The following is a 20,585-nucleotide window of genomic DNA, read 5'->3' on the forward strand; positions in this document are numbered from 1 at the left end:
CTAGGTTTTGCTTCTCTTAGAAACTCGTTATCTCCCTTCTATTCTGAATGACTGCCTTGCTTTATAAAGTATTCTTGGCTGCATAAGTGTCCCATTCAGCATATTAAATATACCATGCCACTCCCTTCTTGCTTACCAAGTTTCTGTGGACAGGTCTGCTGCTAACTTTATCTATCTACCCATGTAGGTTATGAACATTTTGTGCCTAGCTACTTTCATAATTCTCTCTTTATCTCTGTATTTTTCAAGTTTCACTATGATATGTCTTGGTGTTGACTTGTTTTGTTGATTTTGAAGGGAGTTCTCTGGGCCTCTTGGACTTGAATGCCCGTTTGCTTCCCAAGATTAGGGAAGTTCTCAGCTATAATTTGTTCGTATAAACCTTTTCATTTTTCCCCACTCTTATTCTTTGGGGACTCTATGATACAGATATTATTGTGTTTTAAAATATCTCTGATTTCCCTAATTCTAAATTTTTGATCTAATATTTTTCTTTCTTTCTTCTTTACCGCTTCATAATTTTCCATAATTTTATATTCTATGTCACCTATTTGATCCTCTGCTTCTTCAATTGTAATTACATCCAGTCAGCTTTAACATTTTTTATTTTGCCCCCAAGTAGTTTTTAGGTCTCTTATCTCTGAAGCAAGGGTTTCTCTGGAGTCTTCTATGCTTTTTAAAAATCCATCTAGTATTCTTATCACTGCTGTGGTAAATTCTTGTTCAGATATATTATTTCTATCTGTTTTGAGCAAATCCCTGGCTATGGTTTCTTCCTGATCTTTCTTTGGGGGAAAATTCCTCCATCTCAACATTTTGTCTAGATTTCTGTATTTTGTGTGTTATGAAAGCTTGTTATGTTTCCTGCTCCTGAAAGTAATGCTATATTAATAAGGGATTATACATTGTTCAGGGTCCAGTGCTTCAGGAAGTGTTTCTGGTGTAAGCTGTGTACACTCTGTTGTTGTATTTTGGATTCTCTTTTCCACTGGTTAGTCGCCTGCAGAGCTCCTCTTTGTTTTCAGTAGGGAGTGTTTGGACTTTTATCTAAGTGTGTTTTGATATATTTGTTCAAACAAGCATGGGTTTTTTTTAAAGCCTTATCCAAAAAAAAAAAAAAGATAAAAATTAGGGAACAAAAAAAAAACAACAAACACAAAACATAACATTATAAGCCTGATTTTAAAGAAAAATAAGGCAAAAAGAAGAAAAAGAAAGAAGAATCCTGTTCCCCAAAACAAGAAAAAAAGAAACAAAAGAACAAATAAATGAACAACTACAACAACTATAAGCCTGATTTAAAAAACAAAAAACCAAAAACCAAAAAACAAAAGACTGATCTTATTACTGAAGGTGATACTTTGGAGCACTCTGTAATCAGTAGACTTGGTGCATGCAGGGGTTCCTGTTTTGGTCCTCTAGGGAGGAGGTCCACTGCGAGACTTTCCCTCATAAAGATGACCCTATAGTGTGCAGGGTGGGCACGGGGGAGAATGGGTGAGTAGGGTTTGGTGTAAACAATTCCAACCTCCACTGGGAACACTGTTATTCACTGAAGTCTGACAATGTTGGTGGGCAAGGCAGATGGCGTCACCCTACTCTCTTGTCCCCAGGTAGGCAAGCTGTTTCCCATCCCTGTTCAGATAGCCCTGAAAGACAAGGGAACAATCTACCCTCCTGTGTCACAGGCTTCCATTAGATCCCTGACCTTAACCCTTCTGTGCCTTGGTCATAGACGTGCCTGATGCCATAGCTCCCTGGTGTTTTATCTCTGGCACATGACTGGGATTCAATGTTCCAAATCTTAAAAGGCTGGTCAGGACACAGACCCACTACACCGACTCTGGAGGAGAGCCTCACAGTGTTGCGCCTGGCACTATTCTGTCCCAGAAAAGCAGTCTCACAACTGAGCAAGTGTCTAGAGTTTATGGTGAAGAACAGTGAAAAGCTGTGACCATTTTATCTGTCTTCTGCAAACACTCTTTCCCCTGAAGTTGAACTGCCACTCAAATGCAGCAGCTGAGTCTTTTGTCCTTGCAGAGGCAATATACCCTCTTCCAAATGCATTCAGGGAAGGGAAACTTCCTTGCCAAGTGAAACCCAGAGGATTCCCCACACCACGTTTTCCACTGTCCACTCCAAGTCTTCCCCTCCTTCTACCAAGGAGCACCATTTGCCCACTCCAGAAAATGGTGTCGATTTCCAAAAACTCAGAACTTCAGGTCCACTGTTTGCAAAAACTTGCAATATTCAGTTCCTAAGGACTCCCTGTCAATGGTTTGGGGGAATGTTTTCCTTGTGCAAACCCAACACACTGCTCCCTCTCCCCCTCTGTTTTACCTTTCTGCAAAAAGGGCGGCCACCCCTCTGCAGCACCCTTTGCAGCTTTTCTCTCCCCCAAATTCTCCTCTGCACCATGTACCTCCCATGTTTTCTCCCACAAATTATGCATATTGTTCTCTTAATCCTCAGATCGATTTCCTAGGTGGTCAAAATAATTTGACGTTGATCTAGGTATGTTAGAGGGACTAGACAAGCCCAGCGTCCCCTTACTACATCACTATCTTAATTCCTCTGGACTCATTTTCTTTTTTGTTGTTGTTCTAAATTTTAAATGTTTTATTTTAATTCCAGTGTAGGTAACACACAGTGTTATATTAGTTTCAGGTGTTCAATATAGTGATTTAACAATTCCATACAGTTGGATTATATTTTGATGTTGAGTTGTGTAGTTTCTTTATATGTTTTTGATACTAACACTTTATCAGATGTGTCATTTGCAAAATCTCCCACTCTGTAGCTTGCCTTTCAGTTTTGTTGATTGTTTCCTTTGTTGTGCAGAAGTTTTTTTTTTCTTTTACGTACTCCTAATATTGTATTTTTGCTTTTTAAAAATGTTTTTTAATCTTTATTTATTTTTGAGAGAGAGACAGAGTGCGAGCCAGGGAGGAGCAGAGAGAGAGGGAGACACAGAATCTGAAGCAGACTCCAGGCTCTGAGCTATTAACATACAGCCTGACAAAGGACTTGAACCCATGAACCGTGAGATCATGACTGAGCCAAAGTTGGATGCTTAACCAATTGAGCCAACCAGACGCCCATATTTTTGCATTTATTTGCCTTCCCTCAGGAGACCATCTTGAAAATTTTGCTGCAACTGATATAAGAGAGATAATGGCCTGTGCTTTCTTCCAGGACTTCCACGGCTTCAAGTCTCACATTTAGATCTTTAATCCATTCTGAATTTATTTTTGTGTATGGTGTAAGTAAGTGGTCCAGTTTCATTTTTCTGCATGTTGCTGTCCAGTTCTCTCAAAACCATTTTTTGAAAACACTCTCTTTTGCCCATTGTATGTTCTTTCCTCCTTTGCCAAAGATTAATTGAACATTTATTTTTTAAACTTTTTATTTAAATTCAAATTAGTTAACATACAGTTTAATATTAGTTTCAGGTATACAATTCAGTGATTCAACACTTTATACAATACCCAGTATTGTACATCACAAGTGTACTCCTAATCCTCATCACCTATATAACCTATCCTCCACCCATCTCCCCTTTGGAAACCATCAGTTTGTTCTCTATAGTTAAGAGTTTGCTTTTGGTTTCTATTTTTCCCCATTGTTTTGTTTCTTAAATGTTATATATGAGTGACATCATATTGTCATCTGTGTTTTTCTGACTTGTTTCACTTAACTTTATACTCCTTAGACCACCCCTGTCTTTGCAAATGGCAAGATTTCATTCTTTTTTATGTATGAGTAATATTCCCTGTGTGTGTGTGTGTGTGTGTGTGTGTGTGTGTGTGTATGTAACACATCATCACTTTGGCTGCTTCCATAGTTTGGCTATTGTAAATAATACTTCAATAAACATGGGAGTGAATGCATCCCTTTGAATTCATGTTTTTGTTTTCTTTGTGTAAATACCCAGCAGTGTTATTAGTAAATCATAGGGTAGTTCTATTATTAACTTTATGAGGAACCTCCACACTATTTTCCAGAGTGGCTGCAATACTTTGCATTCCTACCAAAAGGACACAAATGTTCCCTTTCTTCCACATTCCTCACCAACACCTGTCATTTCCTATGTTTTTTTTTTTTTAATTTTAGTCATTCTGACAGATGTGAGGTGCTATCTTATTGTAGTTTTGATGTGCATTTCCCGGACTGGCCATTTGTGGGTTTATTTCTGGGTTTTCTATTCTTTCTTTTTAATGTTTATTTATTTTTGAAGGAGAGAGAGAGACAGAGGGAAACACAGAATCCAAAGCAGGCTCCAGGCTCTGAGCTGTCAGCACAGAGCCTGACACGGGGCTCGAACTCACAAACAGATCATGAGCTGAGCGAGAGGCAGATGCTTAACTGATTGAGCCACTCAGGTGCCCCCGGGTTTTCTATTCTGTTTCATTGATTTGTGTGTCTATTTTTTGTGCCAGTACCATACTGTCTTTGTCACTACAGCTTTCTAATATAACTTAAAGTCTGGGATTGTGACACCTCCAGTTTGTTCTTCTTTTTCAAGATTGCTTTGGCTATACAGTCTTTTGTTGTTACATACAAATTTTAGGGTTGCTCTACATCTGTGATTAAATGCTGTGATAAATATTTTGATAGGTATTGTATTACATCTGTAGATTGATTTGAGTATCATAGACATTTTAACAATATTATTTTCTTCCAATCCATACGCATGAAGTATCTTTCCATTAGTTTGTGTCATCTTCAATTTCTTTCATCAATATTTTATAGTTTTCAGAGTGGAGGTGAATTTGCTTCTAACTCCACAACACTTAGATCAGTTAAACTTCCATCTGAATATATTTGATGTTTTGAATTAAAATCATTCCCAGAAAAAGAAAAAATGGATTATTACCTATGGCATATTTTCATTTAGAAAATCTGAAATACATACATACATATATATATATATATATATATATATATATAAACATATTTTGTTCATGGATATACATTTCCATGTATATATGTACATGTGCACATATATTTAGCATCTGTGGTTGCAGGTTTGAAATACCTTAATGGAGACAACTTGCTTACCTCGGACTCAAGGTAGATGTTTATCTTCTATCATATCCCGGCCATATTGCGGGCTTTAAGCTACGTGTTTATAAAGCACCATTTATATTTGACATTTAACTTTTCACTTTTAAGCTTTTCAGCCCCACCCCATTCTCTTCCACTTCTGCCTCACAACTGGGTGAGATGATAAGAAAGCCTGCATCCTCCTCCCTTTGGAACATGTGATAAATTCAATCCATGCATGTCCAACCACTGTACAAACTTCAAGCCAGTCTCTTTCCCCTATTATCTCAAGGCATTTTTGGACCTGCCTGGGAGCTGTGCTACTCTCTTAGAAAGCCTTCATTTTGTGAGTAATAAATGTTTCCATATGTTTTTGGCCTGTGTGTGTCATTATCAATCTGGATATCCAAACAAAATTCGAAGGAAGGTTTATCTTATGTCTTCAAGTTGGCTATAACATGATATCTCTGTCATATAGTGTCTTTAAAGTTCCTCTGACTCAATTTTGAGGTCCTGCACAGAGGCCGGTCAGTTCCCCTTTTTGAATAGTTGATTAGGTCCACACCCCAAGTGGCTTTACAAACAGGACCACTAGGCCATTCACACTGACTTTTGGGTAGCTTTGTAAGAGGACTGTTCTAGGATTACTATTGGTTCCAGACCACTGCAGAAGTGGCTTGGGACAGAATTTCCACCTGGTGATGTAACTACAGTTTAGCCTTGCTGCTATGTCTGCTGGTGGTTGCCATACATACCTCTCCTTTCCCAAATTTCCTAGGTGTCCAAATATTCAAGATGATTACTGCTAATTGGTTAAACCCAAGGGACTATATGGTCCAGGTGGGGGGCCAATTTAGGGCAATCAGAATGATAATCCACTTGAGTCATATTTTCCAGGGGTGGGCATTCAGCTGTGTTTCCAGTCACACCCTGTGTTTGGCAGAGGCCTGTTCTAGGTGTCTGTTATTTTTGGGGTGTCAGTACTTATTATTTGGGGAAGAACTCTAGTTTATCCTTGTGTTCTAGAGAAAGCCCTGTGGTAGAAGGTGTTAGTAGAACGTGCTCATGATGTAAAAGTGGCACCCAAATCACATTGTCAATGTTGTTCAGGCAGGGGTAGCAAACTACCTGTCTTCTTTCCTACTGTGTACTCTGCAGCTGTCACCAGCTGTCTTGCTACCCTTCAGGTGCTACCTGAATAAGGTGCTATGTCACACACTTTGGGGCCAGTAGCCCAATGTTTAATCCAAAGGGGAGAAGGAAAGAAATATTCAACCCCTGAACCCTTCTATCAGAACAGTTGTCAAAGTAATTCTATCACTTGAATATTGCAAGACCTCTTCCCATGTTCTCTGAACTTAATAAATGCAGTTGAATATCAACATAAGAAGGGACTGATGGTTTGTACTAAAGGGCTAAATGTGCTGTCCCAAGGAGAGGTTTCTTTAGTTCTCTAAGCACAAACCCCAATCCTGGGAGGTATATTTGGAGGCTTGGAACAAGAGGCACTTGCCACTGGCCTATCCTCCTCCCTTTCCCTAACCAAGAAAGTCAGTTCTAGTGATTTATCAGAGACAAACTGATGGTTACCAGAGGGTAAGGGGGTGGGGAATGGGTTAAATAGGTGGTGGGGATTAAGGAGTTCACTTGTCATGGTCAGCACCAGGTGTTGTATGGAATTGTTAAATCACTATACTGTGTATACCCAAAGCTAATATTACACTGTATGTTAACTAACTGGAGTTTATTTTTTTTTTTAATTTTTATTTTAGAGAGAGACAAAGTGAGCACACAAGAGGGGGAGAGGGGCAGAGAATCCTAAGTAAGTTTCAAGCTCAGTGGAGAGTCCAATTTGAGGCTTAATCCCACGACCCTGGGATCATGACCTGAGCTCAGATCAAGAGTCAGATGCTTAACTGCCTGAGCCACCCAGGTACCCCTTAACTAGCTGGAATTTAAATAAAAACTTACACAAAAAACACATGGTTTTAAGTGAATAGAAGCCAAAAGCAGAAAAATAAATAAAATTAAAGAGAAAATTTAATGATAAAATTCTATAATTTAACCCAATTGAAAACCAAAATTTATCTGAAGTTTATTCCTATTTTATTCTTTTTGATACTATTGTTAAAGGGTCTCACTGATGTCTTCTATTATTTCTCAAGCCCAGTGAGTATCCTTATAATTATTGTTTTAAATTCTCCATTAGACATGTTACTTATATCTGTTTCACTTACATCTCTGGGCCCATGGCCCAGTCTTGTTCTTTCATTTGGGATAAATTCCTCCATCTTCACATTTTATCTAAGCCTCTACCTTGTTGTTTGTGTTTGAAAATCCAGTTATGTCTCCTGTTCCTGAAAGTAATGGCCTTATGAAGAAGAGGTCATGCAGTGTCCAGGGTCTGGTGCTTCACTAAGTGTCTCTGATATATACTGCATGCTCTCTGCTGTTGTGTTTTGGTTGATCTAGCCTTCAGGTTAGTCATCTGCAGAGGCTTTCCTTGCCTGGAGTGGACAATGTTTGGTCCCTAGCCTGAATGTGGTGAAGTTTAACTAGGTATTCTCTTGTCTGTTTGTGGAAGATACCTGACACCACTTCCACCAGAACTGAGGCCCTTGCAGAACTGTCTGGTTAGGAGACCTGTTGTAGGCAGGGGTTTTTGCTGGTCTTCTGGGGGAGAGACCTGCTGCTCTAGGACTGAGATAAGCTTGACTGAGAAGGTTACTACTGCAGAGTGCAGGGCAGTGGGTCTTGGTATAAGCAAGTGAGGCAGCCACTGTCAGTGCTGGGCTACTTCCTAAGGGTTGCTCTGTTTTTATGCTAAGGAGTAGGGGAGGGCATTGGTGCCAGCCAGCTCATTTATTCACAGAGAGGCATCTCTGTGATCACTGCTTCTCAGTGGCATGCTCCCAGAAGAGCAAATAACATCCCTACCATGCGCCCCAGCATTCTTTAGATTGCTGTTTCAACACTGTCTGTCCCTGTGTGTTTTTGCCTGCCTTCTCTCCATAGGTAGGGCAGTGCCCTTTTGGTTCTATCCCAGTCAATCCTGCTGCCCTTTAAAACTCCAGACTTTAAACCCCACTAGTTGCAAGAACTCACAAAATTTAGCCCCTCTCATTTTCCAAGCCAATGGTTTTGGGGAAACATTCTTCTTGTGCACTCCCCTGAGTGCACCTCTCTCTCTTGCCTTTCTCTGTGACCATGGCTCCTTCCCCTATGCAGTACTGGGATTCATTTCTCCCCTAAACCACATATCCACACTTCTTACCATCTTCAATGTGGCCTCTTCTCTCCTTTAGTTGTGAAGTTTGTTCTGTCAGTCTTCGGTTGATTTGTGGGATATTTAGGATGATTTGATAGCTATCCAGTTGTGTACATGGGATGAGACGAGTCTTGGGTCCTTTCATTCTGCTGCCATCTTGTTGCCTCATTCAAAGTAACTATTGATATTTATTTATTGTCATTTTATTACTTGTTTTATTGGGGGTTGTTTTGTACTTCTTTTTTGATCTTTACTTCTCTTGCTCTCTTTTATGGTTTTCTGGCTTTGTTTAGTGATATACTTGGATTAATTTCTCTTTATTACTTGTATATCTGTTATTGTATTTTGATTCGTGGTAACCACTAGGTTTGTATATAACATCTTCTGTATATAACAATGTATATTAAGGTGATGGTCAATTGAATTTGAACTCATTCTTTATTCCTATCCCTCCACACTTCAGGTATATTGTGTCATAATTTGCATCCTTTTATTTTGTGTATCCCTTGACTGATTTTTTGCAGATATACTTATTTTTACTGCTTTTGTGTTTCCTACTTTTCATAGTCTTATTCATGGTCTATCTTTTCCACTCACAGAGTAGCCTTTAATATTTCCTGTAGGGCTCATTTAGTTATCAAAAACTCTTTTAGTTTTTATTTGTCTGAGAAACTCTTTCTCTTTCTATTATTAATGACAACCCTGCTAGATAGGTTATTCTTGGCTGCAGATTTTTCTCTTCCATCACTTTGAATATATCATGTCACTCCCTTCTGGCCTGCAGTTTCTGATGAAAAATATGAGAGCCTTATGGGATTTCCCTTGTGTTTAATTGTCTTGCTTTCTCTTGGTGCTTTTAAATTTTTTAACATTACTTTTTGCCATTTAATTACTATGTGTCTTGCAGTGGACCTCCTTGGTTTTATTTTGTTGGGGTAGCTGTATGTCTCTGGATCTGGACATTTGTTTCCTTCCCCAGGTAAGGGACATTGCCAGCTATTTTTTTTTCTTTAAAAATTTTCTGTTCCATTTTTTTCCATCTTCTGGGATCCCTATAATGCACATGTTATTATGCTTGATGGAGTCACTGATTTCCCCAAGTCTATTCTCATTTTGCCTATTTTTTTCTCTCACTTTCTCATATTGATTACTTTCCATTACTCTGTCTTCCTGTTTGTTAATTTGTCCCTCTGCTCCCTCTATCCTGCTATTTATTCTATCTAGTGTAGTTTTGCATTTTATTTATTGTGTTCTTCATCTCTGATTTTTAAAAATCTCTTCATTTAGGGTTTCACTGATGCCTTCCTCTCTTTTCCCAAGCCCAGTGAGTATTTTTATGATCATTACTTTAAATTCTCAATTTCAGCCCTAACAGAATAGCAAGGGAAGTCAGCTTGTCCTGGACCACAATTCTGTGGATTCTTGGCATTCAGCTGGGGTTCAAAACCCAAAATCTTAAAAGACCCAACACAGTGCAGATCCAGATATGCTCCCCTCCTCCGGAGTAGAGCCCCACCACCTGCTGATGAAAGGCTTTTGGCTTGCACCTGTAGGGTCTTTTTGTCCTTGCAGAGGCAATAAACCATCTTTCCAAAGTACTCTGTGAACGATTGTTCTCCCAGTGTGCCCCGGAGATTGCTACACCACACTATGCACTCCAGGGCCAGCTCCTTCCTCCCCAGGAGTGCACGCCACATCTCCACTCAGGGGAATGTCGTGAACCTCCAAAACCTCTGAGTTTCAGCTCCAAAGGCTGTTTTCAAAAAGAACTAGCACATTCCATACTTCTTGTTCCCCAGTCCAAAACCTTGTTCCCCAGGTTTTCCTATTGTGCTAACTCAAAGCCACACTTTCACAACCCCTCTCCCTTTCTCTCCCTTTTGTCTCTCCACAGAAAGGGTTCCCTCTCCTCCATGGTTATGCCATTTTATCTCTTCTCTTCACTTCCTCACACCTCACTCCTGTCAAGCTGTCTTGCTCCAACTGTGGAGGTCCGTCTACCCCTCGACAGATCAACTTCTTGGGTGTTCCAAGTGATCTGATCCCAATATAGCTGTGTTTGAGGGACAAGGAAAATCCCTGCCTCCCTACTTCTCCTCTGGAGTTTAAGCTGTATTACAAAGCTATAATCATCAAGACAGTATGGTATTAGCACAAAAACAGACACATAGATCAATGGAATAGAATAGAGAACCCAGAAATGGACCTACAAATATAAGGCCAACTAATTTTTAACAAAGCGGGAAAGAGTATCTAACGGAAAACAAGACAGTCTCTTCAGTAGATGATGCTGGGAGGACTGGACATCGACATGCAGAAGAAAGACAGTGGACCACTTTCTTACACCATACACAAAAGTAAATCCAAAATTAATGAAAGAGCTAAGAGTGAGACAGGAAACCATCAAAATCCTACAGGAGAAAACATGTAGCAACCTCTTTGACCTCGGCTGTGGCAACTCCTTTTTTGACATGTCTCTGGAGGCATGGGACACAAAAGCAAAAATGAACTATTGGGACCTCATCAAGATAAAGGAAACAATCAACAAAACTAAAGAGCAACAGATGGAATGGAGAAGATATTTGAAAATGATATATTATATAAGTGGTTATTAACCAGAATCTATAAAGAATCTATCAAACTCAACACCCTCCCCCCCCCAAAAAAAAACAAATAAATAATCTAGTGAGGAAATAGGAAGAAGACATGAATAAACATTTTCCCAAATTAGACATCCAGATGGCTAACAGACATGAAAAGATGCTCAACATCACTCATCTTCAGGGAAATATAAATCAAAACAATGAGATACCACCTTACACCTGTCAGAATGGCTAAAATGAACAGCTCAGGAAACAACAGATGTTGGTGAGGACATGGAGAAAGGGGAATCCTTTGTGTTGTGGTGGTAAGGGAAACTGGGGCAGCCAATTTGGAAAGCAGTATGGAGGTTTCTTAAAAAATTAAAAATAGAACTACCCTATGACCCAGCAATTGCACTACTAGGTATTTATCCAAAGGATACAAAAATGCTGATTCGAGGAAGCACAGGCACCCCAATATTTGTAGCAGCACTATCAACAATAGCCAAATTATGGAAAGAGCCTAAATATCCATCAACTGATGACTGTATAAAGAAGATGTGGTATATATATATATATATATATATATATATATATAATCTAATACTACTTAGTGATGAAAAAGAATGAAATCTTGTCATTTGCAACAGCCTGTATACAACTAGAGCATATTATGTTAAGCAAAAGTAGTCAGAGAAAGATATATGATTTCACTCATATGTGGAATTTGAGAAACACAACAAATGAAGATAGGAGAAGGGAAGGAAAAATAAGGTAAAAACTGAGAAGGAGACAAACCATAAGAGACTCTTAAATACACAGAACAAACTGAGGGTTTCTGGAGGTGAGGTGGCTGGGGGGATAAATTAAATGGGTGATGGGCATTAAGGAGGGCATTGTTGGGATGAGCACTGGGTGTTATATGAAAGTAATGAATCACTAGGTTCTACCCTTGAAGCCAAGGGTACACTGTATGTTATCTAACTTGAATTTAAATTTAAAAAATAAATAATGTCATCAAAAAATTAAAAAAAAATACGTACATACACATGCTACAACATGGATGAACCTTGAAAAATCATGCTAAGTGAAAAAATGTGCAATTTTGCCTCTTCTTTTCTAATCTGGATTTCTTTTATTTCTTTTTTGTGCATATTATTCTGCCTAAAGACTTATATTTGAAACACTTTAAAAAGATTAAAATGATCTGCCACCAAACATAACTGGCTCAAAAAAGCAAAAGATATGGGGTACCTGGGTGGCTCAGTCGGTTAAGGGTCCGACTTCAGCTCAGGTCATGATCTCGCGGTCTGTGAGTTCGAGCCCCGTGTCAGGCTCTGTGCTGACAGCTCAGAGCCTGGAGCTTGTTTCCGATTCTGTGTCTCCCTCTTTCCCTGACCCTCCCCAGTTCATGCTCTGTATCTCTTTGTCTCAAAAATAAATAAACGTTAAAAAAATTTAAAAAAAGCAAAAGATAATGATAATGTCGTAAAGAATAAATTTTCCATATTTTTATACAAAGTAATCAGAATTCAACTAAAAATCTGCATGCATACCAAAAAAACAAGAGACTGGAAGAAAAGTCAAAAGGAGTACCATAGGAACTCTAGATAAAAGAACAGTCAAAATAGCTTTTAAAATACTAATAAATATAACCAAGGAAAGATGGTAAGTTAAAATTGTTGGCATAGAATAAAAACAAAAAAGGATCAAATAGAAATTCTGAAGTGACAAAATAGAATAACTGTAATTAAGAACATACAGGTAAAGCATCTGATTGAACACAGTTCAATAGAAAATATTCCAATAAGCTCCAAAAGACAAAGAGTATGAAAAATACAATAATAAACAAAGGAAACATATAAAAATGATTGAAAGTCTACTGTGTAATTTGAGTATTATAAAAGAAGAGAGATGAATGCAGCCAAAGTAACACTTAAAAAGACAATAAGAATTTTCCAAAGTGAGAATTACCAAAACTGGCAATAAACATCAAGAAGCATATTCAAGTGTAATGAAATATAAGCAATATAGAACAACAACAACAACAACAAAAATGAAATATATATCACATCAAAGTACATCCTAGCAAAATAGCTGTAAGCCAAAAGAGGGAAAATCTTAAAGGGCAGTCCAAGAGATGAAGGAAGGAGAATCTTAATATATTACCTTCAAATACAGCAACAAGAATATTGAAAAACTCAGTGCCATGGAAATTATGCAATCCAGAATATACTTTTTTAGATAATATTCTTTTAAATACTGAAAAGGAGTAATTGCCTACCTATAAATTGATACCCAGTAAAAATAACGTGTACAAGATACCTTTCAGTACAAAGCAACCAAAGCTTAGTGGTATAAAACAATAATGATCATTTATATTTATAATTTCTCATGGTCCTCGGGGTTGATGAAGTTCAGCTAGGTAGTTCTCACTCAGGAGTCTCTGCTATAGGCAGGAATCATCTCAAGAGCTTCTTCACTTCACCATGTCTGGTGCTGAGAAGGCTCAAAAGTTGGGATTTTTCCAATATCACTTTCTATGTGATCTCTCTGCAGTGTGGCTTGTGGTAGCTAGACTTCTTACATAATGGTCAGGGATTTAAAGGCACATGTCCTAAAATGAAGAAAGCCCAGTGGAAGCTATATCACCTTTTTATGGCCTAGCCTCAGAAGTAACACAGCATCACTCCCACTACATCCTATTCATCAGAAGTGAGCCAACATGCCAAGTCCCAAGAGAGGGTATTAGAATCTATCTTTCAATGTGAGAAATTTCAATGAATTCATGGGCATTTTTTAAACTAACCATATCCCTTAAAAATTAAGATAAAATAAATGTCATTTTGAAACAACAAAAAAAATGAATATTAATTACCAGCACATCCAAAAGGAGATATTAACTCGAGTTAATTTACACCAAAGTAAAATGATCACAGCTGAAAGCATAAAAATGAATAAAGGAATGAATATCAACAAATTGTTAAATATTTAGCTAAGTTTAAATAACTATGCACTCTATAATGGTATCTCGGGTTAAAATGTACATAGAAATAAGATACACAACAAAAACAGTCTAATAGCTGATGCTAAGGAGGAGGTCGTGGTTAATCACCTTATATTGTTCTGAGATCTTTGTAGTTTCCAGAAACTGCTTGGAGTATCAATTTTTATTTGACTCATGATATCTAGGATGCAAGATTTACTCTCTCTCTCTCTCTCTCTCTCTATCTATCTTACACACATACACGTTATTACATATATACTTACTTATTACATATATTAGTAATATAAACTAAAAACCTATTAAAAAGGACAGATATTTAAAGAAACTTGATTACTCAGATAAAAAGAGCAAACTACAAGAAAAACATCGATAAAATGGGACGAATATAAAATGTAAAATGCAAGAAGGATAAAGCTTAATCTAATGAGACTAATGACCTATAGGGTAGTTCATATGAGGAAGACAAAGTAAATAATGAATAATAACTCTTCCTTTTAGTACATTTCTAAATTGTAGAACCATGTCAACATTGTAAACAAACAAAAAAAATCAACAAGGATGAGGGACATTTTCTAAAATGTAATTGTATTAGTTTGTTAGGTCTACTATAACAAAATACCACAGTTTGGGTGGCTTAAGCAACAGAAATTTATTTTGGGGGCTAGTTTTGGAGGCTAGAAGTTCTGGAGGCTAGAAATCCATGATCAAGATGTTGGCAGGTTTAATTTCTTCTGATATCTCTCTCCTAGCTTACAAATGGCTGTCTTCTCTCTGTGTCCTTACATGGTCTTTCCTCTGTGTGCACCCATCCCTGGTGTCTCTTTGTGTGCCCAAATTTTCTCTTGTTATAAGGACACTGGTCAAATTGGATTAGGGTCCACCCTAACAGCCTCATTTTAACTTAATGACCTCTTTAAAACACTACCTACAAATATGGTCACATTTCGAGGTACTGTGTGTAAGAGTTTTACTATATAAATTGGGTGAGGGCACACAATCCAGCACATAATAAGAATACAAAGAAAATCAAATGAATATAACTTAATTTCTAATGAATAATATACATAATACCTACACTAAAGGGGAAGAAAAATAACTTACCAAAGTAATTTCTGAACCAGTATTTTGACTATATTCCCTGAGTCTTAGGATATAAGAACTATAAACAAATATTGAAGCTGGTGGTTTTGCTTTTCATAGGCATATGGGCTGGAAAAACTACTTTCTGTGTATTCTAGGATTGAGCAAATAAGTATATCCTATATTTAGGATAATGAGAGCCAGTTTTCTCATTTTGAAGAAGGGAGTTACAAAGAAAGCAAGGAAGAATACATGAATGAACTCTATGGTTTGGACTGGTATTGGTATGAATTAATGGCTTTTAATATATAGATATAGTTATGTGTGTGTATATATATATGTAACGTGTGTATGCACATTTGTATATAGATTTGTCCACTGGGAGGGCCTATAAGAAATAACATCATTGTAGTAGTGAGTACACCTAGCACCCAGATTTGTTTTCTACAGTACCAATTTCCCCTTAAAGCAACCAAAACTCCTTGGAGAAGTGGCTGATTCCAGAGTAGAGCCAAGGAAAGAATAAGATGATTCTAAAAGTATCTTGTTGTGATAAAAAAAATAAGAAAATACACTCAAAAATGATAGTTATATGTCAAAAGAATACAGAAGCTGGTATGAATGGACTTCCACAGAGCGAATTTGGGTAATTTCAGTATAAAAATCAATACTAATAGTAACATATTATAACCTATTGAATAAATATCTGTGAGTTCCTGCTGATATAAATAAATGAATAGATGAAGTAGAAGGGACAGCTCTTCCTTATAGTAAAACAATATAAATGCAGAAAGAGTTATTAACACATTTATAAAATCACCAGTTTTCAATAATTGTAGTAATAACTGGTTTACACAGGAATCATAAATGAATGTTATATGTACTGGATGACATTCTGATAAACAAGAGATTTACATAGCATTAAAATATTTTATCATTTACTTTAAAATTTTAATCTTTATTTATTTTTGAGATAGAGACACAAAGCATGAGAAGGGGAGGGACAGAGAGAGAGGGAGACATAGAATTTGAAGCAGGCTCCAGTCTCTGAGCTGTCAACACAGAGCCGGATATGGGGCTCGAACTCACGGACTGCAAGATCATGACCTGAGCCGAAGTTGGACACTCAACCGACTGAGCCACCCAGGTGCCCCTACTTTTTATATTTTACAGTTCCCCTAGGACATAAATACATGAATTGTTAAACTGTTTAAAAAAGCCTGATGGATATTAGGTGCTCACTAAATGCTAACCTATTTCCTCTTTTCTAAAAAGGAGCAAAGAGCAGCAACTCTGAGTAATTAGCCAACATTTCAGGAGGAAAAAATAAAGCAATTCACCTGTAACTGGGTCATGGTCTCCTTCTCTGGATAAGGTGTAGAGAACACAGCTGGAAAAAGAAGAAGAAGAAGAAGAAGAAGAAGAAGAAGAAGAAGAAGCAGCCATGAGTCACCAGACCTGCCCATATCAGTCAGTCTGGTTTCAGAAATGAAGTGAACATTTTACTCTACTCAGACCATTAACCCCCTTACCTGGTCAATTATTTTCTTAATTTACCCACCCTAAAAGGTCTTTTGTTCCTTTATTACCTCAGATTCATTTCTATAACTGTCACCTCTTGGCTCAAGCATCTGGGTCATGTCCTCTCCATTGCCTCCCTCTTCCCTTTCTCTTTGTGTTTGTGGTTACCCCTTCCAAGACACCTTCTTTCTGGGCCGAAAGTTGAGGGAGAGTGTAGACCCAGGAATTCCAAAGTCTTTTCTCTTTTCAAACTCCTTAGGTTCTCTTTGATTTGTTGCAAGAGGTATCAGGTGAGAAGTGTTTCCTCTCAGAAAGTATTCTGGCTGCTTAGGGTGTTTCTCCCTCTTACACTCTCTAAAATTCTAATTTGCCCTTTGCGCAGGGCTGTGCGTGCATAAACAACACCACTTTGTGGGGGCTGGTATTTACTCTGAGGACCAAAATTAACTCTCTACTCACTTGCCAAATGATTAGCGCTTATTCTACAAAATAAAGGGTCACAATTCCATTGGATCTCAGTCTCGGAAGTTAATGGTCTGGCCTCTTCCATTGAGGCTTGGAAGAGGGCTTTGGCAGAAAGGTTCTAGCAGGCTTCGCCCACTGCCAGACCCAACCTACAGACGGGTTGGGTACTCCTGTGAACAGTGCAGGTGGTGCGCAAGAACAGACTCATGGAATGAAAGTGCCTGGGAAAGGGTGTGCTAGGGACACACAGATCAGTAGGACACACCCTGGCTTCTAGGAGCTCAAGATAATCATAAAGTCACAGGACTGTGAAATTTGCCTTCTTTGGGGAGTAAAGTTCTTATCGTGTTGTTCTGAAATTAACCATTTGGTGTGTCTTCCCCGTTAGACTTGTAAAATCTGAACGACGGCAACCCTTTCCTGTCTCAGGACCCAGGACAGGTCCCAGGCATCTAAGAAAGCCAAGAACTGATAGCTACTCTATTGCTCTGCGGAGCATGCGCAGCGCGCTCTCTAGAGGCCGACAGATGCGCGCTTCTTAGCACCGGCGCGCACAAGCGGGCTGAGCTTTTCCAGTGTCACCGTTCCACTGCGCCAACACCTTCCTTCCATTCCCGCTCCCAGCGCTCCTTCAGCTCCTACGACCCGGCCTGGCTCCGAGCACCCTGCGGCCTAAGTCCGTTTCGGAGCAGGGTCAGACGAGATCCAGGATCTGACAGGGCAACCGGAAGCGGAAAGTGTATGCTGAGGCTTCCTGAACTACAGTCCCCACAATGCCCCGGAGCGTCCATCTGCGCGCTAATCTGCGGCTACCCCTCCAGAGGTCTGGGCTCCAGTTCCAGGAATGCAGCGGTGCAGAGACCAAGTACGGTCTGGCTCTGCCCCGTTAATCGCTGAAGTTCTGTTATTTTATCATTAACCAACCTCTAAAAGGGAGGGGGGGGAATGTTTTTCTTTCTGGTGTGGATTAAATATATTGAATATGTATTTATGCTCATATTTTTAATACATATTTTCATATTATTTGCTCATTTTTCTATGGGGTATTTGTTTTACTGTATTTAAGTACAGATTGCATATTCAAATCTATTTATTTTCTTTATATTATGGCTTTAAAAACCTCAAAGTTTAACTTACTAAAGCAGTAAAGACTCAATTCTGTTCTTTTTGTTGTTACGTTGATTTGAAATCTTTTTTTAAAAAAATAAATTTTATTGATGAAATTTACATGTTTTGTTTTGTTTTGTTTCGTTTTGTTTTCCAGTAATCTCTACACCCAAAGGTACCCTGAAATAGCTCTTTGATTTAAATATTATCAAGTATGTTTTGGGGTCCTTGGTTGGCTCAGTAGGTTAAGCCTCCGGCTTTGGCTCAGGTCATGATCTCATGGTTTGTGAGTTTGAGCCCGTTGGGCTCTGTGCTGAGAGCTTAGATCCCGGAGCGTGCTTCAGATTCTGTGTCTCTGTCTCTGCCTCTTCCCTGCTCACACTCTCTCTGTCTCTTAAAAATAAACATTAAAAAATTAAAAAGATATATTATCAAGTATGCTTTAAGTATTTGTCCTCATTACTTCTGTGGTCTTTTTTTTTCTCTGTATATTTTTATATATGTGCTGCTAATATACAGCTATAGAAAAATTCAGAATATTTTTAATCTTAATTAAAATTCACCATCAACTTGAATATTCACATGCCTTTTTGTAATCTCTTCCCAGTTTTATTTCTTCTATAGTGGAATCCTTACCCTTGATTACTAACCCAAAGATTCTAAATCATTGCACTATTTGTCTTAGATTACAGACAGTACTATGGGATTCCTTACCAAGAAATTAAGGACCTGAATAGTAATCATTTCAAAACTCTAGTGCATGTTGGGTAAAAGTTTCTTCTCAACCCAGTGGTTAATTCTACTTACTACTCTCAATAAGAATACTACTTATTTATTTATTTATTTATTCATTCATTCATTTATTCATTTATTTAAGTCTTCATAAAAGCAAACAAGAGTTAGCAAAATAGTAAGAATTGTCAAACTGAGATCTCAGAAAATTAAACAGAGTACTTGAAGCTACTTTTACCATGAAGATATTTGCTTATCCTGAGGCAACAAGAATGGAAGTCAAAACCCAGAGACACCCAGAGATAAGAAGTCAAACAGGAGAATTACTATATATTATGTTGAAATAACAAAAGGCTTAAACCACATAAGATATAGAAGTCTAGGTTGGCAGCTATTTTAGCACACTAAGCTACTGTTTTCTGGCTTAATTTTCTATCGAGAAACCAACTGACAATATAACTGCCACTTCTTTTAGAGTAGAATATCTTTTAAGATTTTGCTCTTTGTTTTTGCTTTTCTGATTTAACATTATTAAGTTGTCTTCTGTGTTCTTTCACATGATGATCAGTCAGGGTGGCCATAGGAGAAGACACAGGGAGACCTCAGAAAAATGAAGTGTATTATAGTCTCAAATCCTAGAAATAGGAGGCACAACACATACAGGACCACATGGGGAAACACCAGCATTAGCCAGGAGGAGAGGGGCAGGAACATGGGCAGAGTCTAGATTGTACCCTTTATTGGAGGTATGTGGAAAAGGGTAGGTATGGTAGTATAAGCAGTTTAGGATTGGTTAGGTTGAATGATTTCAGTGGGCTTTAAGATACAGGGTGGCCTCTGGTGTCCTGGTACCTGGCACTAAAATGATTAAGACAAAGGAATAATGTCTTCTCCTGGAGACAGGAGGGTCAGATAGAGGATGTATTGCTCTAGATTGGTTATTTTGTATATAAAAGACATGCTCTTGGCTGGGCCCTTTGCTATCTCTAAGAATTGATTAGCCCTGAGAAGGGCAGTTTTCTCAACCAGAAAGGATTTTAAGATGTTAACTTTAATCAAAAAACAGTCAAACAAATGGTAGCAGGAAATAAAAAATCTTGAAATCACTGAAAAAACAAAAAAGAGAGTACAAAAATACTATACTCAACAAAAATAAAGCAATGTGGGCAAAATACACTTTTCGATTTAAACAATATAAAACCAAAACTCAGAAAGTCCAGTTGTAGCCATTTTCAGAGCAATGGACTATTACCTAAAATTTGGTTTAATTGCCAAGACTAGTGATGACAACCCAATAGAATATAAAAAGTTTAAAAACTTAACATGAAGCTTTCTGAGGAGAGCAGTGTAGGTTTTCAAAGGTGGTCTGAAATGTCTTGAGAAAGCAAGGAAAGAAGATGGGCTTGAGGCTTTTATCATGGTTATAGGGTATGGCTGGGGTAAATGTTCCTGTGTGTTGTTTGAATATCCCTCCTTGGATCAAGCACCTTGGCGTTATTATAAGCATGCTCAGAAGTATGGCAGGAGAGGGGAAGGCTATGACAGACAAATATAAAAATTGGGGCACCTGGGTGCCTCAGTTGGTTAAGCATCCAGCTCTTGATTTCAGCTCAGGTCATGATCTCACAGTTTGTGAGATGGAGCCCTGTGTTGGGCTCTGTGCTTACAGTGCAGAATCTGCTTAGGATTTTCTCTATCCCTCTCTCTCTCCCTTTCTCTCTCTCTCAAAATAAATAAATAAATATACATTAAAAATAAAAATAAAAATTGGAGTCAG

Source organism: Lynx rufus, unplaced genomic scaffold (genome assembly GCF_022079265.1).
Source record: "Lynx rufus isolate CCGP_SWC_20201006 ecotype Redwood Valley unplaced genomic scaffold, mLynRuf1.p SCAF_21, whole genome shotgun sequence".
Classification (NCBI taxonomy): Eukaryota; Metazoa; Chordata; class Mammalia; order Carnivora; family Felidae; genus Lynx; species Lynx rufus.